The sequence below is a fragment of the Gobius niger genome (genome assembly GCF_951799975.1).
Source record: "Gobius niger genome assembly, chromosome: 21".
Classification (NCBI taxonomy): domain Eukaryota; kingdom Metazoa; phylum Chordata; class Actinopteri; order Gobiiformes; family Gobiidae; genus Gobius; species Gobius niger.
This window is the reverse complement of record NC_136872.1, coordinates 21,709,802-21,718,242: the sequence shown is the minus strand read 5'-3', so window position 1 is coordinate 21,718,242 and position 8,441 is coordinate 21,709,802.

The following is an 8,441-nucleotide window of genomic DNA, read 5'->3' as shown; positions in this document are numbered from 1 at the left end:
TTTCTTCCCTATGTTTCACCCATATTTTTTCCTATTTTTCAAAAAAAACAATCACAATCTTCCCACATTTTTTCCTCGATATTTTCCCTATCCCCCCCCATTATTGTCCATTTTTTCCCCCCATTTCTTGACATCAGAGATAAACTTGATATAGTATAAATTAGCATATCTTCCAGTAACAGCCTTTGCAATATGATCTTGTAGATGATATTTTGCCCATCTCTACCCAAGAAATTACTTTTGCATAATTGGCGAGTTAGTTCATGCAATCTCAGTAGGAATAAGTAAACGTGGCCTTGTCGTGAGTAGGTGAAACTGCTGGTGTTCCATGTAAACAATAGAGTTACCGAACAGAAACCCGAAGTGGCTGCAGGTCTGTGGATTCAGTTGCATTTCGCCGTAGAGCCGTAGCTTTGTTCTGCTTTCTGCAAAATCCACACAAGCTCCTTCCCGCTGTTTTGTTCACGTGCGGCGCAGATCTCGAGTGTCTCTTCGGGCTCGTAAAACGGCGGCGCATCAGAGCAGCCGACCTTTCCCACACTCCCCCCTCTCCCTTTGGATAGAGAGAGACTGTGGTCGATCTGTGGAGAATCGATGCGAACGCCAGAGTCCGGAGAAATGTGTGGATGATGGATTCAAACACATGGGGCAGATCCTTCTGTACAGACCCGACACGGTTTTTCCAAGGACTGTATCAGTGCGAGTCCAAGGGCTCATCGATCAAGGAATGTAAGAGAAGGAGCTACATCCTGCTGAAAGTCGGGCATGTTTGAGGAAATCAGTGCCTGGGCAGTTGGGATGTCACGATTCTACGTTTCAGAATCACGATTATTATGAGGAAAGATACTGATATCATTCAGGATAATCAAAATTAAAGGGATATTTCAGGATTTTTGACATAGGGCCTCATTTCCTCGTTATCCAGAGTGTTGCTGATTTCTGGAGGTATTTTTTTGTAATTCATGCAGTTCTTATATTTGAAGAGTTTCGTGGCGCTAGGCTAATGCAAGGCTAGTGCATGTCTATGGTATCAGCTAGCCTGCATTAAAAACAGTCTGACCCGCTCCACAGTGCACCTGAGGCAAATCACTTATAACACCAGACTAACCATATAAATGTCTGTGTCCATAGATTAATTTTTGGAATATAACTGACCTGCATCACATGAATGATCGCATTTTGAGGGACTATTTTCTAGCAGATCACTCCGCCGCTTTAAGTTATTTTAAATGCAAAATGGTTAAAATTATTCTATGGACACTGACATTTATATGGTTAGTCTGGTGTTATAAGTGATTTGCCTCAGGTGCTCTGTGGAGCGGGTCAGACTGTTTTTAATGCAGGCTAGCTGATACCATAGACATGCACTAGCCTTGCATTAGCCTAGCGCCACGAAACTCTTCACCCATATTTTTCCCCCCCAAAAAAATCACATTCTTCCCCCATTTTTTCCTTGATATTTTCCCTATTTCTTCCCAATTTCTCCTTATTTTATGTAAATTATTCCTCAAACCTTTCCCCATTTCTTCTCTATGTTTCCCCCATATTTTTTTCACATTCTTCCCCCATTTTTTCCTCGATATTTTCCCCATTTCTTCCCTTTTTTCTAGCAGATCACTCCGCCGCCGCGTAGCTTATACAACCACAAAGCTATTTCAAATGCAAAATGGTTAAAATTATTCTATCGACACAGACATTTATATGGTTAGTCTGGTGTTATAAGTGATTTGCGGATCAGATTTGCGGATCAGACCGTTTTTAATGCAGGCTAGCTGATACCATAGACATGCACTAGCCTTGCACTAGCCTAGCGCCACGAAACTCTTCAAATATAAGAACTGCATGAATTACAAAACAAATATCTCCAGAAATCAGCAACACTCTGGATAACGAGGAAATGAGGCCTTATGTCAAAAATCCTGAAATATCCCTTTAAACAATCGATCCCTAAAGCTTAAAAATGACAGTAAAGAATGTAAAAAGTGTAATTTCACCACCAGGCTGCTGCATTTGAAACGATCACAAGCAGAAGGCCGTGCTTAGAGCCTGTCCAGAGCTGTCAGAGTCTGTTGCGGTGAAAACAGGTGCGTTCCCGCGGTCTGAGAGCTCCATTAAAAATGAATGGGAGCGCGGGATGCTAGCGTCGTTAGCCTCATGGATCTTTAACCAGGGTCAGGAGATTAAACACTGCTTCAAACCACAACAGCAAACGGCACGGCTGCACTCATGGAAGACACTTATTAGAGAAGTTATATCAGTCTAGGGCCGGGCGATATGGACAACGATATGGACGATAATAATAAAGTGTCTCCTGATCTTTCATATGAAGAAAACGGGGACCCCTGAGGGTACTTGAGCACTTAGCAGGGGGTACTTGGAATTATTTCAGATTAAAAAAGATGAGTAGAATTTCATATGAAGTTCAAAGGAAAGTTAGTTTTAATTATGTCGTTCAGTAAAACGTTTGATTTTGAGAGTATTTTATCTTAATTTTGAACACAACACACTGCTAAATACTGCATAATCTTAGTTTAGTTGGTGACTTTGTAATAATATTAGCAAAATCCTCGAGATAGGGGGTACTCAGAGTATAAGTCAACGACTCAAGGGGTACGCGAGGCAAAAAGAGGTAGGTAAGTAAGTAAGGAAGGAAGGAAGGAAGGAAGAAGGATGGAAGGAAGAAAGGAAGGAAGGAAGAGAGGAAGGATGAAGGAACGAAGGGAGGATGGAAGGGAGGAAGGAAGGAAGGAAGAAGGATGGAAGGAAGGAAGGGAGGAAGGAAGGAAGGAAGAAGGATGGAAGGATGAAGGAACGAAGGGAGGATGGAAGGAAGGAAGGAAGGAAGAAGGATGGAAGGAAGAAGGAAAGAAGGAAGGAAGGAAGGAAGGAAGGAAGGAAGGGAGGAAGGATGAAGGAACGAAGGGAGGATGGAAGGGAGGAAGGAAGGAAGAAGGAAGGAAGAAAGGAAGGAAGGGAGGAAGGAAGGAAGGAAGGATGATGGAAGGAAGAAGGAAGGGAGGAAGGAAGGGAGGAAGAAGGAAGGAAGGAAGGAAGGAAGGAAGGAGGATGGAAGGAAGAAGGAAGGAAGAAAGGAAGGAAGGAAGGAGGATGGAAGGAAGAAGGAAGGGAGGAAGGAAGGAAGGAAGGAAGGAAGGAGGATGGAAGGAAGAAGGAAGGGAGGAAGAAGGAAGGAAGGATGGAAGGAAGGAAGAAGGAAGGGAGGAAGAAGGAAGGGAGGAAGGAAGAAGGATGGAAGGAAGAAGGAAGGAAGGGAGGGAGGGAGGGAGGAAGAAGGATGGAAGGAAGAAGGAAGGAAGGAAGGAAGGAGGATGGAAGGAAGAAGGAAGGAAGGAAGGGAGGGAGGGAGGGAGGAAGAAGGATGGAAGGAAGAAGGAAGGAAGGAAGGAAGGAGGATGGAAGGAAGAAGGAAGGGAGGAAGGAAGGAAGGAAGGAAGGAAGGAGGATGGAAGGAAGGAAGGAAGAAGGAAGGAAGGAAGAAGGATGGAAGGAAGGAAGAAGGAAGGGAGGAAGGAAGAAGGATGGAAGGAAGAAGGAAGGGAGGAAGAAGGAAGGAAGGATGGAAGGAAGGAAGAAGGAAGGAAGGAAGGAAGGAGGATGGAAGGAAGGAAGGAAGAAGGAAGGAAGGAAGAAGGAAGGGAGGAAGGAAGGAAGGAAGGAAGGAAGGAAGGAAGGAGGATGGAAGGAAGGAAGGAAGAAGGAAGGAAGGAAGAAGGAAGGGAGGAAGGAAGAAGGAAGGGAGGAAGGAAGAAGGATGGAAGGAAGAAGGAAGGGAGGAAGAAGGAAGGAAGGATGGAAGGAAGGAAGAAGGAAGGGAGGAAGAAGGAAGGAAGGAAGGAAGGGAGGAAGAAGGAAGGAAGGAAGGATGGATGGATGTAGATATTCCTTGTCTGCTCTCAAAAGTAAAACCTCTTAACACATTGAGTGCCACTGGGGGGTGTAGTGGGGGGTTAATACACCTTATGTGTGGTGTTTGTCCTCGGGGGCGGGGTTTTGCGCAGCACAGTGGTTCCCAACCTTTATTGTCTTGTGTACCCCTTGGGCCTTTCAATGGTCGTCCGTGTACCCCCAACCTCAAGGGTGTTGCAGTTTATTTAGAAAGTAATTACTTAAAAGTGGTATTTGTGTAAGAAAAAGGACAACGTTGCAGACAAAATGAACCTAAAACTCTCCCAAGGCAACACATTTTACTGAAGAATATAGCTTTTCTTATAGAGATTATGTTCAATTTCCCCCTTTTTTCAATCTGAAATAGTTCCAAGTACCCCCTGCTAGGTCCTCGAGAGGTCCCCGTACCCCTGGTTGGGAAACACTGGCGTAGCAAACAGCTGTAAACCAGACATTTCTCTCTCTCTCTATAAATCCCAGGACGATTATTGAGATTGACTAAAATATTTGATTAAATTTCGATGAATTGCCAAACCCTGGGATAAAGTCAGGGATAAAGCTGGACATGATCAGGAGAATGTGTGAAAACTGACTCTTCAAACATGGCACAAATCAAAACAAAAACTTCAAAATGTGCAGAGGTTTCATGATTTAGTTACATTTCAGTCTTGTTTTGTCCCTTATTTAGTTCAGGCTGCTCCATCTGAAACTGTGACGAAGCCAAATTCTAGAAAGTGAAGATTGACAATGAGGTCGATCATCACAGAGGAGAGAATCAACACTGACTCGATGAAAGAAGCTTTTCTTTTCGCCGCAGTTTCTCGGACGGAGGTTTTTATTGTCGTCACGTTGGACACATTGTCTCGTCCTGACTCTGCGTGAAATCGCTCTTCCTCGAACTCATGACTGCAGAATATGAACTGTTAAACTAATACAAGAGTCACATGAGCCCGGGGTCAGAGGGTCAGGTCTGAGACATAATATAACAGCAAAGAATGGGGGAAAATGTATTTGTTTGTTAAATAACTAGTCTTTATTTTCATTATTCAAGGGAGAAACGATATAAACCAGGGGTGTCAAACTCAGGTTGGGTCGCGGGCCGGAATTCAGCTCCCACGTTGGGTCGCGGCCCACATTAGATCATTTTTTTCCAATAAATGAATAATAATGAGCTGTGATTTGACTGTAGCTTCATTAAAAACAACGGCTTACACTTGTATTGCACTTTACAAGCCTGTGTCACAAGTTCCTCAAAGTGCTACATAGTCATTATTCATTCACTCCACACTGGCGGTGGTCAGCTGTTATTGAAGCCACAGCCGCCCTGGGGCATTTACCACGTGGCTATAATGTGTTGTTCATATCCTGAGCTCTTATTATGTCAGTGCTGCTGCTGGAGCCTTTTTGCCAGTTTGACCAAACATTTTTTTTGGTCAATTTTCCCAAATTTTTTATTTTCAGAAGAAGGATCAGCAGATATTTAATATTGCGTCACCGAGTGTTGTGGAAAATGATGATTGACAAAAGGGCAGAAAACATTTTTTCCACATTTTTAAAAACCTTTTCCCGATTTTTTTCTTTACTATATGTCCCCCTATTTTTTGGTCATCCCTTTTTTTCTCTATTTTCCAATTTTTTCCACTTACCAAACTCACTAATCCGGCCCCTGCCCTGTAGAGCTTAAATTGAAAAGAAAAAAGGGTAAAAAAAAAATCCTGTAAAATTAGAGAAAAACCTTTTTTAAAAATTAGGGGAAAATAGGGAATAGTTGTTAAAAAATTTACCAAAAAAATGGAATTTTTGCTGGAAAAAGAAAACATTTAAAAAAAAAAGAAGAAAAAAAAGGGAAATGCGGGTGGAAAAAAATGGAGCATAAATTGAAAAACAAATCTAAAAAAAAATTTAAAAAAGGGAAAAATATTGGAAAAAAAGGGAAATTTTCTTTTGGGGAAAATTGAACAAAAAATGTATGGTCAAACTGGCAAAAAATAAATAAAAAATAGGGGGACATATAGTAAGAAAAAATAGGGAAAAGTTTTTTTTTTAAATGTGGAAAAAATGTTTTCTGCCATTTTGTCGTTGCTCAAAGACAATCATCATTTTCCGCAACACTCGGTGACGCAATATTAAGTATCTGCTGATCCTTCGTTTGATCAGATTAAACCTTCACAACGATCAGGATGAATCTCGGATTATTCCTCTTTACAAAACTGCTGCAGTTCAGCCAGATTCAGGGGGTGCACTTACTTATCCCTCCCTGTCCTGTTTACATGTTGTTAAGGCCAATAAAAAAATGATAAATGTAAATGTTTGGGTGGTGTTAGTTCAAGCAGACACTGTTTAATCATTTTTGTGACTTTAGTAAAGATCAGTCCACATTTTATAACAATTTTAGGGAGAAATGTAAGAAATTCCACACGGTGAACTCACTTTTTGAAGTACTTTGGTAAAATATCGCAGTAATATCGCAACAGTGCGCGGCCGTATCACATGTCACAGGTTCGCAGCCCCGCAGAGACTAGAATAATCCCGGTTTGAGCCTAATCGGGTGAATGTGGCGATAATCTGGAGACTAACGGCAGATTAATGAGCGGATCAGTGACCTAGTTTCAAATCTTCACCGAGATAAAGACAGATGTGTCCAGATGCTGCCAAGACGAAAATGTGATCAAATCTGATGCTTTTTAATGGTTTCTTAATAAATACTATATTTAACTATATGTAAAAATCTTCATCTTGAAATTCAAAGCCAAATTAGACACAACTTTAGAGCAAAACAGTCAAAACTACAGCGACATTTGCTTTTGGATGAACGTATGAAGTAAAGTAGTTGAGGACTGTCAGAGTGGGTTCTGTCTCTATGGGGGAAAGATATATGCTTTCCAAGACATTTTTGAAAATTGGAAAATGCAAAACTAATAATAACTGAGTGCATTTTCTCCAGTTTGGCTTTACCCAAATCTAAAAGCTTCTGGACTGGAGAGTTTAGAGCCTATAGGCCAGTGTAACGCCTCATTTGAAAGCTAAGACCTACAAAACTGACATGATCGAAAGGTCGGGGGTTCGAATCCCGGCTCCTGCAGGTGCAGACTAGGGCTGAAAGATATATCGTTATCGTATTGATATCGAGATGAACATTCAAAACTTAAAAAATGTGAAAAATCGGAGAGAAAAAAAAAGAAAGATATGAACGATATAGATTATCATCAATAAAACTGCACTCTTTATTATTAGGTTTTTATTTTTCTGGAAAATGCTTGGTTTTTACCTTAGCCATACTTATATAGATATCGAGATATCTGGCATGAAAATCAAGATATGAAATTTTGTTCATATCGTTCAGCCCTACTGTGAGTGGTTGGGGGTGGTCGGAGGGACCGTGACTTTTCGTCAAATTTTCGATTTTTTTGGGTCCATTTTTTGGTCAATTTTTGTCACTTTTTCGCCAAATTATTTGCATCTTTTTGTCAAATTCTTATCACTTTTTTGTAATTTTTTGTCACTTTTTTGTCGTTTTTTGTCACTTTTTCGTCCATTTTTTCTCACTTTTTTGACATTTTCATCTTTGTTTTCGTCTCAGTTTTGTTTCTATTTTCACACCTTTTTCCAGAAGCTTTTGGATTAGGGTAAAGCTGGAGAAAATGTGCTCGGTTAAGGCGAGTGGTAAGAGGTTAATGCCCTGGAAAAGGTAAAAAAAAAAAAAAAAAGGTAAATGAGAAAAATTGTAACTAAAACTGAACTCTTAGACATTTTAAAGTTGCAAATACTTCACAAACCTAACAATAAAACCGCAGTATAAATCTCTGTCCCTCACAGTGTTGTTCCAGTTGCAGTAAAAGCCTAGTTTCTCCTCCTCTTCAGTAAAAGTCTATCCATGTCTCTCTCTCTCCTGCAGCTGTCGGTCTCTCACCTGTTTGCAAAGAAAACAAAGCGCTCAGACACAAAGGCACCTGAACGCCTCACTCTGACGCTGCCGTCTCCACTGGACCTTGAACTCAACGCAAATAAAGCAAAAGAGGAGCTGCAAAAGTCATCAATGAAGGAATGAAAGAGACAAGAAAACAAGTAAAGGAATTAAGAAGAGAGGAATGGCGCCCTCTGCTGGACACACTGTGGAAATGCAGACCAGTGGTTCTCAAACTTTTCACACCAAGTACCAAATATTTGACCTTCCATCTTCCACGAGACCAATATCAAGGTATATTGGGCTCAATATTTATCGTCTGTACATTTATTTACATTTTTTTAATCTCAATTTCTCATGTAGGACTTATATTATATTTTTGTTCCCAAATTTTTGTACCCAAAGTAAATGTATTTCATGTTCAAGATAAAGTACTTTTTTAAGTCATTTTTTAGCTTTAGAGTTAGTTTCTTCGGCATAAAAAGGTCTTCAATAATATTGTTTATCGCAATATTTTCCTGCCTCGATATGTATCCAACTTCAGATTTTGCTGTCGTGACGAAAACGCATCAGCACGGTGGCGCAGCAGTTAGTGCTCGTGCCTCACAGCTTTAAGATCACAGGTTCGATT